The sequence below is a fragment of the Perissodus microlepis genome, chromosome 11 (genome assembly GCF_051167445.1).
Source record: "Perissodus microlepis isolate ML-2025 ecotype Zambia chromosome 11, ASM5116744v1, whole genome shotgun sequence".
Taxonomy (NCBI): Eukaryota; Metazoa; Chordata; class Actinopteri; order Cichliformes; family Cichlidae; genus Perissodus; species Perissodus microlepis.
Genome location: NC_140471.1, coordinates 4,009,551 through 4,025,906, shown reverse-complemented (window position 1 = coordinate 4,025,906; position 16,356 = coordinate 4,009,551). Strand labels below are relative to the sequence as shown.

The following is a 16,356-nucleotide window of genomic DNA, read 5'->3' as shown; positions in this document are numbered from 1 at the left end:
GTATATCTCCACAACAGTCACAAGAGCTGGCTGGATTTACTTAGGATGGGTCAATAGAATAGGTGAATATTTCAATTGTTGTTGTTTTTCTCCTAAGCTGCTTTAAGAAAAAATATTTTAAACCCTCACTTTTAAAATGTATGACCTGATCTTCAGATTTCTTTTGGTCTCTGTAGATAATTTCTCTGTTCTGTAGCGGTTACCAGTGGCATTACAATTATCTGCATATAAATGAATGCAAGAACCCATCAATGATATTCACTTCATCTGTGCTGTATATGTTTAAAACTGTAATGAAAACTGTAATTCACATACAACTCTTTTAGATTTTCAATTGCTGAAGATTTCAGAATATATAGCTATTGTATAGGTACATAATACAGGGTATTAACCGACACAGTAGGTCTCAACTACAAATCCCACAGTTCTTTGCCAAGACTTAACCAGATCATATGACCAGGGAGCCGAAGCAGGTGGTTGGATCATATGATGTTGTCAGGCGAAGCTGAGGAAGAGCAGGATCTCTGAATCACTGAATCACAGCCCACATCAATCCCTACATTCAAAGGTAAAACTGGAGGAATCCCTCCTTTTCACCCTGCGTTTTTCAGCCTGTAGTGACTGTTTTAATGCTCCAGCCTCACACCGAGGCAGGAGGAAGAGGGGAGGAGATTAGTAGGGAGGAGAGTAGAAACAAAGATGAGGGGGATGGGAGGCCATCAGAGATGCCTTTTCGTTGCTTTCTGCAGACAACAAGAGAGCAGATGTTTGTTGAAATCTTTCTGCTGTAAACATATTGTGCCTGCAGGCTAAGTGAGAAGCGTGTGCTTGTAACTTTGTATGGATGCCATATTCTTTGAGATGTTCAGAGAAAGGATGGATGTGTGATAGTTATACTCACTTTCTCTTTTAAGAGCTGTCTCTTATAAAAGCTATCTGTTGTGTCTGTGATCATGTCATCCCTGGATAGTTCCTGTTTCCTGCTCTTATTTTTATTATTCTTGGGAAAGTAGGTTTGTGAATTAACCGGTTGCTTTTTGGACAGTGTTTTAGCATTCAGTTTCGTATCATTTAACAATGTTAAGGAGCCAGACAGCCCCTTTAATGGGCCTGTTTTTCAGGCTGAAACATGTTTTTATATTGTGTTTATACTTTAGACTTAAATATGAAAACACTGAAGGGCAGGCGCCCTGGAGATAGGTCACTTTGCTCAGTTTGCCATAGCAATTTAGCATGTCACATGTGTTTATGGGAGTAGATTAACTTTAGGTTTATGTTGCAAATAGATATATCTATCTTCTTCTTAAGTGTTTGATCTTTTAGGGTGGTATGACATTCATGTATGCCCAATATGAAGCTACACTCTATATCTGGCTAGCTTAGCTTAGCATGTAGACACACATAAAGAGTTAGAAACAGCAGATACTTACACCTAAATGACAGAAATGGCTAATAGCTTTAGCAAATTTACTGGGCGAGCATCTCCTGGCTGGAATTTCACAACAGCATAATAAAAAGTCTGTTATTAAGAGGAATTTTGAATCTCTCTAAGAATCCATTAAAAATGGCAAAACCTGCTGGCACCTTGGGACTTACATGCTGACAGCTGTGTGTGTAGTACACATGATGCCAGCTAAAGTATCATGTAGTACATTTGCTAACTCTTTCCTAGCAAAAGAGCAAAGACACATTAATCAAGCTAGTAATTTAAAATAGATGATAAAAGTCTCATATGTGTATCCCCAAAAAAAGGAGATATTGAACATAAAGACTATTAGAGATCATTTTCTTGTCTTTTCACCATATGAAGAAATAAAAAGTGTGATCGCCTCTGGAATTAAAATGTGTCTTACAGTTAAACAGCCGTGGTCAGATGATTAGAAGGATTAGACTGCTGAAATACCATTCCTGCCTCTCATGAAAGGCTTGCTATGGGATTAATAAAACTGCAAAGTAAATTCTGAATTTCACTGAAACCCAGTGAAGGGTACCATAAGCAAGGGGGATAGGTTATTGCTTGCTAGTTTTTGCTATAACATTATAACTGTTGCATTCTGAACCAGTTCAAGTGCAAGGAGGCTTGAGTGGTAATCATGAAAAGTGAGTTACAATACTGCATGGGAGAAAATGAAAATGTACTAAAAGGTTCAAGGTGTAGAGGTGTGTTTGTTTTTTGTATTTTACAATATTTCTTAGATGAAAGAAATGTGAAAAATGTGCATATATCTGAAAAATATGATGTGGTACAAATGTTCCAAGCAGGGTTTACTTGAGTTTTTGAGTTTTGGTAAGTAGTACATTTGCTAACTCTTTCCTAGCAAAAGAGCAAAGACACATTAATCAAGCTAGTAATTTAAAATAGATGATAAAAGTCTCACATGTGTATCCCCAAAAAAAGGAGATATTGAACATAAAGACTATTAGAGATCATTTTCTTGTCTTTTCACCATATGGTAGGTCTAGATCATAGTTGTGTTATGGGTTCAGTTCTCTTATCATGGAGATATATTTTGAGAAACTGACTTTCAGTTTTCTTTTTAGAGTTGCTGCTGTATAAGCTGCTGTAGAGCATGCATGGTCTAAAATAAACAGTAGCTGAGAAAACAATCTGCCCTCAAGGTTCTGGAACTTTTAATTATGTCACATAAGCCTTTGAGAATATGACAACGATGCACCACTGAACAATTGACATCCTGCTACACATCGTTGGGCTGACTCAGTCTCATCTACTGTCATCTACTCTCCCATTTCTTCCTGTATTTTAATCTGTCTTCTATTTTTTAATGAAGTGATGAAGATGAAGAAAACTTGTTTTGGTATTTAGGTCCCTGTGTGGATTTCTGTTGTTCTTCCAATGGCTTGACAACACTTTTGGTAGTTAATGCATCAAAACTAATTATTACACTTAGTCTTTCTCTGAGTTGCTCGTGGAGGTGGAAGTATTTCAGTAAACTGAATGAGTTACCTATCCTGTCTCTCTTGAGTAAGTGAAAATAAACATAGATTATGCAGTTCCCTTTAGGGTTTATGCATTGTAATGGTTCTTGTTTTGGATTTTCAGTCTGAAACATTGCAGTTTAGTCCAGTCTCAGTCTCAGTGCTTTTCCAGCCTCATATCTAAAAGCAGTAGGTAGCAGTTTTCAGCTCTGATAAAACCTACTGTGCACCACCTGTCCAGCACCAAACACAAATTTGACACAGCTAGAGTCAAATGCATAATGTGTGAAAAAACCAGTCAGAAAAGACTGTGGTGTCCTCCACCTGTAAAACCATTCTTGTTTTGGGTGTTGTCTCATTGTTGCCCCTGTATTGAATCTGTTGTTAATTTAATCAAAGCAGCTGAAACTGGTAACACCCCCCTCTGCTACTGAAGTGAGCGGATTGATATCTCAGAAGTTGAATTTACTTTTTTGTTTGTGTTCCTTCTGTAGTTCTTTACCCATAAAGTCCAAAAGTCTTAGTTTAGCTTTCTGATTACTTTTAGGATATAACTGGTTAGTTCTGTTTGTGTCCATATACCATTAACCAAACCCCACCCCCACCCCCCACCTTTTTCCTGTTCCATCACTGACTTGTTGTGTCATTGACTTACCTGTGTAGGTCTCCTCGCCCTATGTTCCCTGTGCTTTTTGTATTTGCATTCCTAGTGATTTTTGGTATTTGGATTGCCTTGCATTGTTCTTTGATGATTTTGGATTTCTGGACAACATTTATCTCTGAACTATCAATATCAAAAGCTCACTTTAAGTTTCATGCCTGTCTCCTGTTCAAATTAATCTACTGTAAAATTCAGGCAGTGTAATATGATAATACAAGTAACTAAAGGTCAAGGTCACTATACTAGTTTGGAAGAATACTCTATTAGTCTAGAACAAATGTTCTGTTGGACTCAATAATTATGTGAGCTTGAGTTGAATTATATGCAAAATAAGCAAGGGGGTTAAAAATACCCAATGACTGCAGTAACTATCGCAATTCCTGTCAAAATGAATACAGTATATTGACTCATCTGATGTAAAGGATGAAATCTGAACTAAAACACACCCAGAAATTCAGCTGTGTCAGCATGACGTGACAGCTTAAATATCCATTTCATTTGTAATGTTTACATATGGCTCCTATTCAGAACTGCCATCTGCTGTGGTATCTGCACAAATACATGATCATGCCTTGACATAACAGTTACAGCCCCAGTGCGTAAATAATTAGCTGTTGTTTGTCATTGCGAGATTATCCCAACAGTGAAAGGGTAGATCTATTGTCCACTGGCTATCATGCAGGTAACAGTAAACAACTGTTTATTTATATTTTCCTCCATATTTACTGACGAGTTCTGCCAAAAAAAACAAACAAAAAAAGGACAGAATGGTTTGCTGACTAAAATCTGATGTATTTCTAAACAGAAAATCACTCTCTCTCCCCCACCAGCCTGAGCATTGGGTTATTCTGTGTTTTTTAATACATTTTTAATATGTTTTCAGAAACAGCCTGTAACCATAGACTGTATATAAAACAAGGATCTAGTGACCCTGACATCAGCTTTTGGTTTTGTAATGTGCCGAAAAGACTGTTTGAATCAAAAGTTGGAGTACTAGTTATCAGCTAATGCTAGATAACTAGATTAAGAGTTTGCATCCAGTCTATGGGTACAATACAGAGACGACCATACCTGCTAGCCACAGACCTTTAAACATAACATTTTTACTTACCAAAACTCAAAAACTCAAGTAAACCCTGCTTGGAACATTTGTACCACATCATATTTTTCAGATATATGCACATTTTTCACATTTCTTTCATCTAAGAAATATTGTAAAATACAAAAAACAAACAAACCTCTACACCTTGGACCTTTTAGTACATTTTCATTTTCTCCCATGCAGTATTGTAACTCACTTTTCATGATTAGCCTCCTTGCACTTGAACTGGTTCAGAATGCAAGAGTTATAATGTTATTGCAAAAACTAGCAAGCAATAACCTATCCCCCTTGCTTATGGTACCCTTCACTGGGTTTCAGTGAGATTCAGAATTTACTTTGCAGTTTTATTAATCCCATAGCAAGCCTTTCATGAGAGGCAGGAATGGTATTTCAGCAGTCTAATCCTTCTAATCATCTGACCACGGCCGTTTAACTGTAAGACACATTTTAATTCCAGAGGTGATCACACTTTTGAGGTTGTAGCTCCTAAACAGGTCATCACTTCATTCACTTTAATTAACTGCTGGAAAGTTGTTCTTATAGATTTACTTAAACATTTTTCTGTTGTTCACATTGTTGCTTGTATGTCAGTATGTATGTTTGAATGTATATAACAACATGTGTACATATATATGTACTGTATGTTGGATAAGGGATGAGTACTTTTCTTAAATGTCTCAGTGTTCTTAGAGAATTCAGTGGCCTAAGACCTGCCTCTATGGTCATGATATTGTGTGTTTTTTGACTCAAGAAGTGACAATAAGCTTAAATAAAATTCTGTCATCACAAGCTCTGGTACTTTAGGTATCTGATGAAAATCCCACTCTCTCACATCCATCTGGGAAAACAGCCATGGCACTCTGATGCTGGCAATGCTTCAGGTTGGGTGGAAGTTATGTGGGAGGAGATTGTGCAGGCTATGCTTGCTACGATCATAATCCAGGTCTGGATAAGTGATGCAAAACTAAGAGCTGAATTAAGTAACAAGGTGTATGTGGTAGAGCCTTTAAGACTTGTAAGATCCAGGTAGGATGTACTACAGATCAAACTATTACTGCATATCCCTACACCCACAATGCAATCTGTTTCTGGACCACCTCATCACTGCTGAACAGGAGTATGCTTTCAGTCCCCAGTCCTCAGTTACAGCAATATTCTAACCATGTCATGTGTCCATAACAATTTGTCCCTTGCATTTTTTTCACAACAGTCATCCAGGTTTTATCCCCAGGGGGTCAGTTAATATTACTGGTACTATTTCACTTACACACAAGGATTACCCTTTATTCGTTTCTTGTACTAAAGTAGTTTTTAGTGCCTAAAATTATCTAGCAAGTAAAGGCAAGATTGAAAAGGAAGTGAAGAAAAGCCAAACAACAAGGTTCCAGCAAGATACAAACTAGTTTGTCTAAACTGCAACCAACACCTAATCTAGACTTTCTGGGTCTCTAAAAGGGTATTGGCTGGTGCATCACCCAAGTGTGACACCATGGGTGTAGTGGATAGATACAGAGGTGGTATCTCATAAATCAGCATTAAGAATGTCTGGTGTCTCTGTGATACAGATTATACCATGATAGTGTATTTCCACTGATACAACATGACAGCAGTCAATTTTCCACTGCAACATGGAGCATTTTTACTCAACATCAATTTTACAAGGAAATTACCTAAAGGTTTTTGAATTGTGAAATTGAAAGAACATTTTTTGAGCTTACTGCAGCATAAGCTTATTTTGGACACACTGTACTTTTGTTAGTTATATAACCACAATCCCCAAAATGATGCTCTATAAAATGTAAATAAAAAATGATTCACAAATTTCACACACCCACATTTGTTTCACATTAGAACATAAAAGATGTATCACCTGTTTAAACTGAGACATTTTACTAGATGATAAAAAAAAATACAAATTTATTTTAAATTTGATGTCAGCAACATGTCTCAAAAAAGTTGGGATGGGGAAACAAAATGCTGGAAAATTAAAACAGCTCAACAAATATTGTACAAGTTATTAGGTTACCTGGCAACAGGTGAGTAACATGGTTGGTTATAAAAACTACATCTTAGAGAGGCAGAATTTTTAAGAAGTAAGTAAAGGCAGAGGTTCTAAAAAAAGTACATGATAGCATCAAAACAATACAGAGAATATGGAGAAATGGCCAATATTGACAGCCCCTGATCTTCAGTACTGCATTTTAAAAAAGGCATGTCAGAAAGGATTCTGTCAATGAAAGAATTGCATAGGGTCAGGAACACCTGCAGAAATCTTGGTCATAGTTCACTATGCTATGCACAAATGCTTAACATTTAAGCTCTTTAAGGAATGAAGAAGCCATATGCAAACATGACCTGGAAATGCCACCATTCCCCCCGGGGCAAAGCTCATTTAAAACAGACTAAGGCAATGTGGAAAACTGTTGCGTGGTCACTTAAATCAAAATTTGAAATTCTATTTGGAAAACATGGACGCCACATATTCTGGACTAAAGAGAAGAGGAGATTTAATCATTGCTTTTATCATCGTGCACCTCTGGTGATTTGGGGATACATCAGTGCCCATGGAACTGGCAGCTTGTACATGCGGAAAGGCACCAGCTGTACTGAAAGTTATACACCAGTTTTAGAGCAGCATATACTCACATCCAAGCTCATTGCTTATTTCAGCAGGAATGCTGAACCACACACTGCATCTATTACAACAGAATGGCTTCATAGTACACACAATAGAAAGTTAATAATGTATTGAAAAATATGACAAAGAACAGTCACGAGTGTTGAACTGCTAGAATTCTGTAGCAAAATTCCATTTACGGACTGCTGTTAAAAGAAGAGGGGATGACAGTGTCCTAAACATGGTCCTGTCCCAACTTTTTTGCAATGTGTTGCTGCCATCAAATTCAAATTAATTGAATATTTTTCTTAAAATGGAACTTTCTCTCACATTAAATTTTTATGTTTTCTGTTGGGAATAAAATATTAGTTTTTTTAGTCCACTCAGACTTGCATGTTTCTTATGTACAACACTGTAAAGTTTAATTATAGCCAACAGGAGGTAATCTCACCTTTACCCTTGTTGTAACACAGTGCATCATATTGGTATGCAAACATTTTCTTTCTGTGACTCAGAGAATGAGCATTGTAGCTCACCTAATAATGTAAGTAGCTGACTTGAATGCTAAATGGCAACAGAGACCCCTTGCTAAGGACAGGGTAGAAAAGGAAAGGAGGCCTTTTCTGGATTTAATTTGTGGATTCAGGGAGACAAGAGGCCCTGCCCTCAGAGATAACAAGGCCGGGCTCTGTGATGTGTGAATAATGGCCGGACAGAGGTTTAGAAATCATTAGAATAATCAGTCCTGATGTGGATGGAGATGGACCAATACAAGGGATGCCTAGTGATGGCTGATGTACTAATTAAAATGCTGCTGGTGCACTGTTCTCGTTTTCCACAACGCAGACATACTATGTACCAACCTCTGCCTGGGAGTTTTGTTTTAATATGCTCCTGCTCATTGTTCCATCCTGATTTGCCTATTAAATTTTATTCATTCATTCATTCATTCATTAGAATTACATGTTTTTTCTTGTTCTCCGTTGTAGCGGAGCGCTGCTGGAGACTTTTGATTGAGCAGCATTTTACCTTTTCCTTCAGTTGTACAGTTAAGCTTTCAGCAGCATTTAAGCTGTAAGTCATTGCTGCTGTTGAGTATTCAGCATTTTTGAGGTTTTATTGCAGTCGGCTACTCATCTTGCTGTCTGCCAGATTGGAAACTCCATTGATCATATCAGATTTGTTAAGTAATTGATTGTTACTGGTTATTAACCTTCCAGAACTTTGGACCCATTTGCCAGCCACTGAGAACAGCCTGTAATCAGTCACAACTGGCAGCCGCTAATGAAATTAGTTCCTGGTTCTGCCTCACAACTTTGTTTGTTCCACAAAGTATTGGCAAGGGCATAGAGATGCCATGGTTTACTCTCCCCAGAGAATGAAGTGATAGAACAACAGAATGCAGATAATGAGCTGCTGCGTCATTGTTGTCTCTTTGTAATTACTCATGTGTCTGACCAAAATATAGAGAACATTAAAAGTTATACTTTTTTAACTACCATCCACAGAGAGGATGAAGACATGGACATGATCACTGCACAAAAAAACAGCTTTACGGGCCATTATGGGCCATTCAGCATCCATCCATGCACCCAACTAACTTGCCTAGATTTGGCATTTTGTAACTCTATCATTGATAAAACAATGTCTTAAAACTTCAATACCTTTTAGAACAAGCTTTAACTGTAAATATTGAAATCGTGGCCCTTGCCCTTTCTCGAATTGCACATTATACCTTACGTGTAAAGCTTCTCTTTGACCTGGGAGCTTGAAGGGTGAGCTTTCATGTTTGCTTCAGCATGCAACAGTTCCTGGAATTTGTCTGTACGTATTTATATAGTTAAAGCCAAGAAATCACTAGTGACCAAGGAATGTATGAAGTACATTCCAGGGGCCAGAAACAATTAAGCTAGGTGTCTTATATGCATTTATGTGTAAATGTGTTAGTGAAGCCTCTTTAATCCTCTAAAGCCTGACCTGTTGCTGGCATCAGACATTTTTTAATGAGGCGATCGTGGCTCAAGAGTTGGCAGTTTGTCTTGTAATTGGAAGGTTGCCGGTTCAAGCCCCGGCTCCGACAGTCTCAGTCGTTGTGTCCTTGGGCAAGACACTTCACCCGTTGCCTACTGGTGGTGGTCAGAGGGCCCGGTGGCGCCAGTGTCCGGCAGCCTCGCCTCTGTCAGTGCGCCCCAGGGCAGCTGTTACTCCCGTAACTCCTGAACCATTTCCTCACTTGGAAAGAATTCCAACTTCTGAAAGCACTGAACTGTGCTTTCAGTGATATTAGAGTTATCATGGTAATCCCAGACACAAGAGAGAGTGACTGAGCATGATGGAGGTCTCCTCACTGCATATGACCCTGATACTGTGGCTTCTCTGAAAAACAAAGCCTTAAATCAAAAGTGCTTAACTCCCTGGTATAACTCAAAAACATACGCCCTAAAGGAAATAACCCACAAACCTAAGGGGAAATTTTTACCTAAATAAAAATTTTACTATTAGAGGAAAAAAAAAAATTCAGAACCCTCCCACAGGGTCATCATTTTTTACAGCTACTTTCAGTACTGATATTTATTTAGTCTCTAAAATAAACCGGATAGGGAACGTCTTTTGGAAGAATTGTGTTGGACAATGGTGATTATTTTTCTGCTGGCATGTTGAATTTATCAGCTATCTGTACTTTTTTACCTCTTAACACCCACTATGTCAGCAACAACTAGTTTGGGTAGCGCTACAATGTTAATAATGACACAAGAAAAATAATTTTGAAATCTGTTCTGTCCTTTCCTTTTTATCAAAACATAACAAACACAACAACGAAAAAGACCGTTCGTTTAAAGCTTGCATTGTTAGCTTACTGTCAATTGATTATCAGCCTAAAAACTGGTTTCCATAGCTGCTTTTGTAATTCTCATTTCAAAGCTCTTCTTTAAGTGCAATTTCCACCATTATGCTCACCTGTCTGTGTATTTCATCTGCTGTATTCTCCAGAACCAATTTGATTGCAATAATTGCAATAATCAATCATGTTTGCTTTCAACATTTTCCACAGATTAGTCTGAGCTTATCAGTAGGCAAAGCAGGCCCATTGTTTCCAAAAGCATGACCACATGACTGATTGGCACGAGATCATCATAACCAGAGAGTCAGCTTTTGTTGAGACTTGACCGAGTTGCATGTTATCACCTAGTTCCAACAATTTGATTACTTGACATGTGAAATCTGGATATTACGGAATATTAAAAGGGAAGTGATGGCAGTTATACAGTGGCCAGTATTACCAGAATGTGCTAGGCTGATAAAAGACTGCCTGATAGTGGGTTTGGAATGTCTTGCTGTGCATGTGGTGATTTCGGGCTTGAAAAGGGTTTTCATACTGGTGTCTGTTTGTGTTTGTAAGTGCTGAGGTCTGTTCCCCACAATTGGGATTGTGTAGCCATGGTGACGGCTGTGAGGGACTGTGAGAAAGCAATCTCCAGGAAGTCATAGCTGCAGGGTGAAGCATATGTAGCATGAGGATGGCACCAGAAGGACGCATCGTAGATGTCCAGTTGGCCATCTGTTGTGGTCCTGCAGACAGGGCCAGGAAGCTCTCCCCACACCCCCCTCCCTTCCTCTGAAAACACACAGAAAGATTGACATTTTCAAATACCAGGGCCCGGGACAGCACTTGCTGCCCCACGGGAGTTCCTCGGCACATCCCAGACACTGAGCTTCAGACACTCTCAGTGGGACTTCCAGAAAACATCCTTAAGTGGAGTGATGACTCCATGTGGTGCATTTATTGGTGTGCAGAATGAGAGTGGAAGTGGCCACAGCATGGCTCACTCATCGGCCAAAGATCATTACTCTTCCTTATCGCTGGCCAAGTCCTTAGGCTTTTCCACTTTGCTCCAAACAGGGAAACCATTACCAGACCAAGTCACTGGAGGCCTGTCCTAAAGGAAGAAAGCTAGCATTACACTGCTGGTAGGATGTTGGTGTCACTTCTGTAAGATCTAGTATACTATAAATAAATTACAAACACTGGAATTTCTTATGACATCAAACTAATCATTTAACAGCGTCATAAGGTATTATAGGTGATAAACTTAACAGTATATTTAATAGTAAGCCAAAACGTATTTTCTTTTGTGGAAAAACTGTAAATAGCTTTAGATGTGTCATTGTTTTCTGTTTAACCCCCTTCCACCAATACACACACAGGCACACATATACACACCTTGTTAAAACATCAATTAACTATGACTAATAATTTAAAAAATGGAATAAATAAATGGAATTAATCACGTGTTTTTGGAAAGCTGATTTCAAATTCACACCACATTCATACCTGATTACTGCTACACTTGCTGAATTTAAAAAAAAAAAACACTTGACTTTGCCAAACAGGTTCTTTTAAAGTAGGCTAGAAATCTCAAAAAGCAACACATCATGCTACGATCTAAAGAAACTCAACAACAGATGAGAAACAAAGTTACTGAAATCTGGTTTTGTAACCCTTTCCATACTGATATTTCTGAGGCTTTTGAGACTTCAGCAAGCCACAGTGAGAGCGACTGTCCACAAATGGAGAAAACTTGAAACAGCCTAACAAAATTGCTCCAAGACTACATCTGCGACTATATCAAACCCAGAAGTCAAAGGAGCTTGCAAAGAAAAGCGTCTGGACTTCTTTAAGTTTACTTGAAGACGTTTCACCTCTCATCCGAGAAGCTTCTTCAGTTCTAAGGTCAAATGGTGGAGAGTCCCAGATATAAACCTAGTGGGAGTATCCCCCCACAGAGGGACAAAAGGACCCCCTGATGATCTTCTAATCGCCTGAGCCAAGGTGTGAAACTGGGTGATTAGAAGATCATCAGGGGGTCCTTTTGTCCCTCTGTGGGGGGATACTCCCACTAGGTTTATATCTGGGACTCTCCACCATTTGACCTTAGAACTGAAGAAGCTTCTCGGATGAGAGGTGAAACGTCTTCAAGTAAACTTAAAGAAGTCCAGACGCTTTTCTTTGCAAGCTCCTTTGACTACGATGACCTGGATGACTGAGAACCTTCACAGACATCAAACCCAGAACAGCATCTAAAGGACTGTTGGCTTCACTTGCCTCATTTAAGCTCAGCCTTCATGATTCAGCAATAATAAGAAAGAGACTAAACAAAATGCCAACTATGGTCGTTCCAAGGTGAAAATAACTGCAGACCAAAAAGAGCACAAAGGTTCAATATGTTATAAACACAAAAACAAAACAAAACACTACCACAAAACTACCACAACAGTCAATCATTGTGGTGGTAGGGCTGCTTTGCTGCTTCAGGACCTGGATGCTCTCTAGAAGAAAGTCCACAAGTAGAGTGTCTGGCCATTATTCCTCCAGACTTAAATCAGACCTTAAACAGGATTTTAATGCCCCCCCCAAAAAACCCTTGAGTGTGATTGAAATAAAGCAGTTTTGCCAGTTATTACAAATGCTTTAGTGCAGTTCTTGCTGGAAACAGTGGTACAAACAGTTATTAGGTGAAGGAGGCAATTACTTTCTCACACAGGGCCAGCTGGATTTAGGAAGCTTTTCCACCTTAACAAACGAAATAATCATCACAGTCAACACAGCATTTTGGATTAACTCTGATTAGCTTTGTGTAGCATTAAAAATGTTTGGATAACCTGTGATATTTAACTATCATAAAATAAAGCAGGCATAACATCAGAACACTCACTGTGAAACAATTTGAACCATTTATTGCTTCAATAATATAAATGCAAAAAAAAGTAGAACAGTGAAAATGTATCACACTTTCCACATTTGCCTACTCTTCGCTAGACTTCTCTGTCCTTCTGTGTTTCGTCCACAATGCTCTGCAGCATTGTGGGTGAGTCTGCAGCCCCTGAGCTCTCCTACTCAAGCCTGACACTCATTCAATTCAGCTGCTCTGCTCTGGATTTCAGTTTTTACTTGCTTGGAATACTTCTCCGTTTGGACTGTGCTCATCGACGGTTTTCGCAATGCTCTCCACTGCCAGCAACAGGTCTGGTTCTCCATGTGTCATCCACTCTGCCCTGTTCTGTCCTGGCTCAATATCCCATAACTGACGTATTCAGGCCTACAGTAATTATTTTTCTCTTATCTAACTCATCTAATCTAGCAAGTTCCGGCTGATGATATAGCAGGCAATAAGCAACAATAAGTCACTAGGCAGTCAGTCATGATTGTTATTTTAAATGAATTTCCATGGAGTCAAAGTGACCCCTGATGTACTTCTAGGTATAAACAGCCTTTATTATTCTATTCAAAATTCCATGATGAATAGACTCTCAAAACTATCATTTGGTTTTGTTTTAACAGAGTTCCATGATTTTAACATGCCAAAAGAGTCAACATGACCAATTTGGCGGTTCTAGTGTTAATAAGCTCACACTTAGAGTAGTCAGTACTGCTGTGCAAAACTTTGTGATCGATCCAAAAACCAAGTAAACACAGAGCAAGTATTGCTGATAGCAATACTGATAGCAATACATTTATCCTATGAGGCCAGTTTATATAGAGGGAGCAATGTGACATGATATTTGACACAAATCATCATCAGTTTACAAATTCTGAACATAATTTAAGTCACCGTGAATTTTCTTATTTTGAAACTGGGTTTTTGGAGACCTGGAGTGTAAACGTGCCTGTGTCTAAAGCACTTTGAATCAGCTTCTGTTGTTTAAATCTGCTATAGGCTATAAATTAAATCATTTTCAATAAATATAATACATTTCAGACATGTTCAAGGTATATTTTTTCAGTGTGCTACATACTGAACTGAGATTCAGTTTTATCTATCATAGTATCAATTTAATATCAATATCAGCATTGTTATAGATAGTATTGATATTTATCCATCATCCATTTCTATCAGCAAGTGTCGGGAGACAGCTGTGCTTTAGTGTCTGCTCTTTAACTTCCAGTTTGAATGTTGGAGGGTCAAAGCCACAGCAGTCTGAATGTATCAACTTGATGGGTTTTTTTTTTTCGTTGTGTTGTCCCTCACTGCAGCACATTATGAAAAAGCTGCCTAGCCCCAAGGAACTGTAAGATAAGGGTTTGGGTATTTGATTTCACTCAGACAACTGAAGCCTCATTAACTATCAGAAGCTGTGCTTTATCTTATAATGCAGACTTTTTGGTTGAATATTGAGTTTGAAATTGATATGTGGCTGTTTACCAAGCAGCAAAAGTATAACTATAAGCAGTATAAAATGTAAAGAAACATGTGATTTTTAACTTTATCACAGTGCAGCATGAATGTGTTCGGGTCCGTTGAAAGGGCTTTGTTGGCTTTGCTGATGAAATCATCCAAGCGTAGACTAAAAGGCCTTTGTTTCATTTTGATTCTCTTCCCTTTTTTTTGGTGGTGAGGTATGACGATAGTAACGTGACAGCTCACGTGCATGCAGTGGAAGAAAAACATGTTCATGACTTCACATCCTGTGTCTGATGTCCTTGTGCTTCTGTTGGACCAAAAAAGTGTCCCTCTGACATATGAGTTGTGTTATTATGCTTCAGCCTCAACTTTAATCCAATGCCCTGTGGTTATTTCCTTGTTTTCTTTCTTCTTCTTTTTTTTCCAAGGACCATCATTCTAAAAATACAATCAGCTGAGATGGCTTTTGAAGAGCCTGACTTGAAATATTACTGTAGGTATGTGGGTGTATGTTACACAACCCTGAGGAAACATAATGGCTACTTTTTTCAAAGGTCAGATGAAAAGGAGGCCAGATAAAGTCTACCGCACGCTTGGCTGTCCTTTAAAGAAAGGCCACGGCCAGATTGGGAGTGAGAGTGAGAGAAGCTTAAGGAAAAGAGAACAGTTCTTAAGCACAGATTAGTAAGAGAAGTTTGTGGAATAATGAACAGTTTCCCCTTAGGACCATCACCTGCTCCACGCTACATTCGTATGCATGAGAGCCAGCAAAGTGCGGCCGAAAACTCTCATCCTGCCATTGACAATCCAATCAAATAAGTGCAGAGAGGACAACCTTTCTGGTCCTTTCAAACAAATGAAAGTAGTGTGACACTTTAGCCTTCTGACTCAAGGTCACCTTTCACTAAAGCAGTTTGGTCTCACTGCGACTTTCTGTAAAGTGTTATTGGTGCATGTCTGACTGAGCAATTTTTCCCCACTAATAAAGATTCAGCTGGTTCCTTTCAGACACCGAATAACCACTTAAAGTATCGATGATTTAACGTCAAGCTTAATGGAACAGTTCCATTTCAAGCAACTCAGGGCCCATATAAGGGTTCCTCCGAATCTGACTGGACCAAATTCTGACTTTGCTTGAACACAGTCATGGGAAAAGGTGCAGTTTGGGCCAGATGTGTCAGATGATGAATGGCGAAGCTCTAGGAATGATGTTTAGACACTTTGGAATTTCAGGAGCTGTCCAACAACTTTAGCAATCAGATCATTTGCCTTTACTGTAGTATCAAATGAAGGCAGGATGTGCACTGCTGTCTTACTGCTTTGCAGAAAGACTAAAAGGCAGATGTAATGCGTAACCTTTGCATTGCTCAAGTCTAAATAAGGACGTAATAAAGTTCATCCTGAGCTTTGTAGAACAGTTCAGTGTGACTGTAGAGTAGAAGTGAACCCAAATGAAACAGTTATCTCCTGTTGTTTCTAACTAATGCATGTCTTGTGTAAGTACAAATTCAGATCCTTTAATTCAGATATGTTTTAAGAGTATGTAACCTGTAAATCTTTACAGCTGAGGTCACTAATTAAGATACTGGTTTTAATTAAAATGTGATAATTTAATTGTAACAGCTTAATTTTTACAGGCTTTTACAATGGCTGTCAGGGAATGCTGTGTGGCAGGCAGGAGTAGGACCCAAGATGCAGGCACTCAGACTCGAGGGATGAACTCAAAAAACTCAGCTTTATTTGCTGACAGGGGAAAAGCATACAAAACTAACAATGGCTTGTACAATCTCACCACAGTGTGCATGTGGGACCACTGGGCGATATCCTACAGTTTTTGGCACTGGGACAGCAGATTCTC

General features: G+C 38.8%; 1 protein-coding gene across 6 annotated transcripts in view; it reads left to right on the top strand.

Annotated features, from left to right (window-relative positions):
- The first annotated feature begins 461 nt into the window (after positions 1-461).
- tsnare1 (T-SNARE Domain Containing 1) overlaps positions 462-16,356 on the top strand; it is a 254,190-nt gene continuing 238,295 nt past the window's right edge. For all 6 annotated transcript variants that reach the window (XM_084943203.1, XM_084943198.1, XM_084943197.1 and 3 more), the window contains exon 1: positions 462-568. The gene's annotated coding sequence lies outside the window, so the exon portion shown is untranslated. The remainder of the gene's footprint in view (positions 569-16,356) is intronic.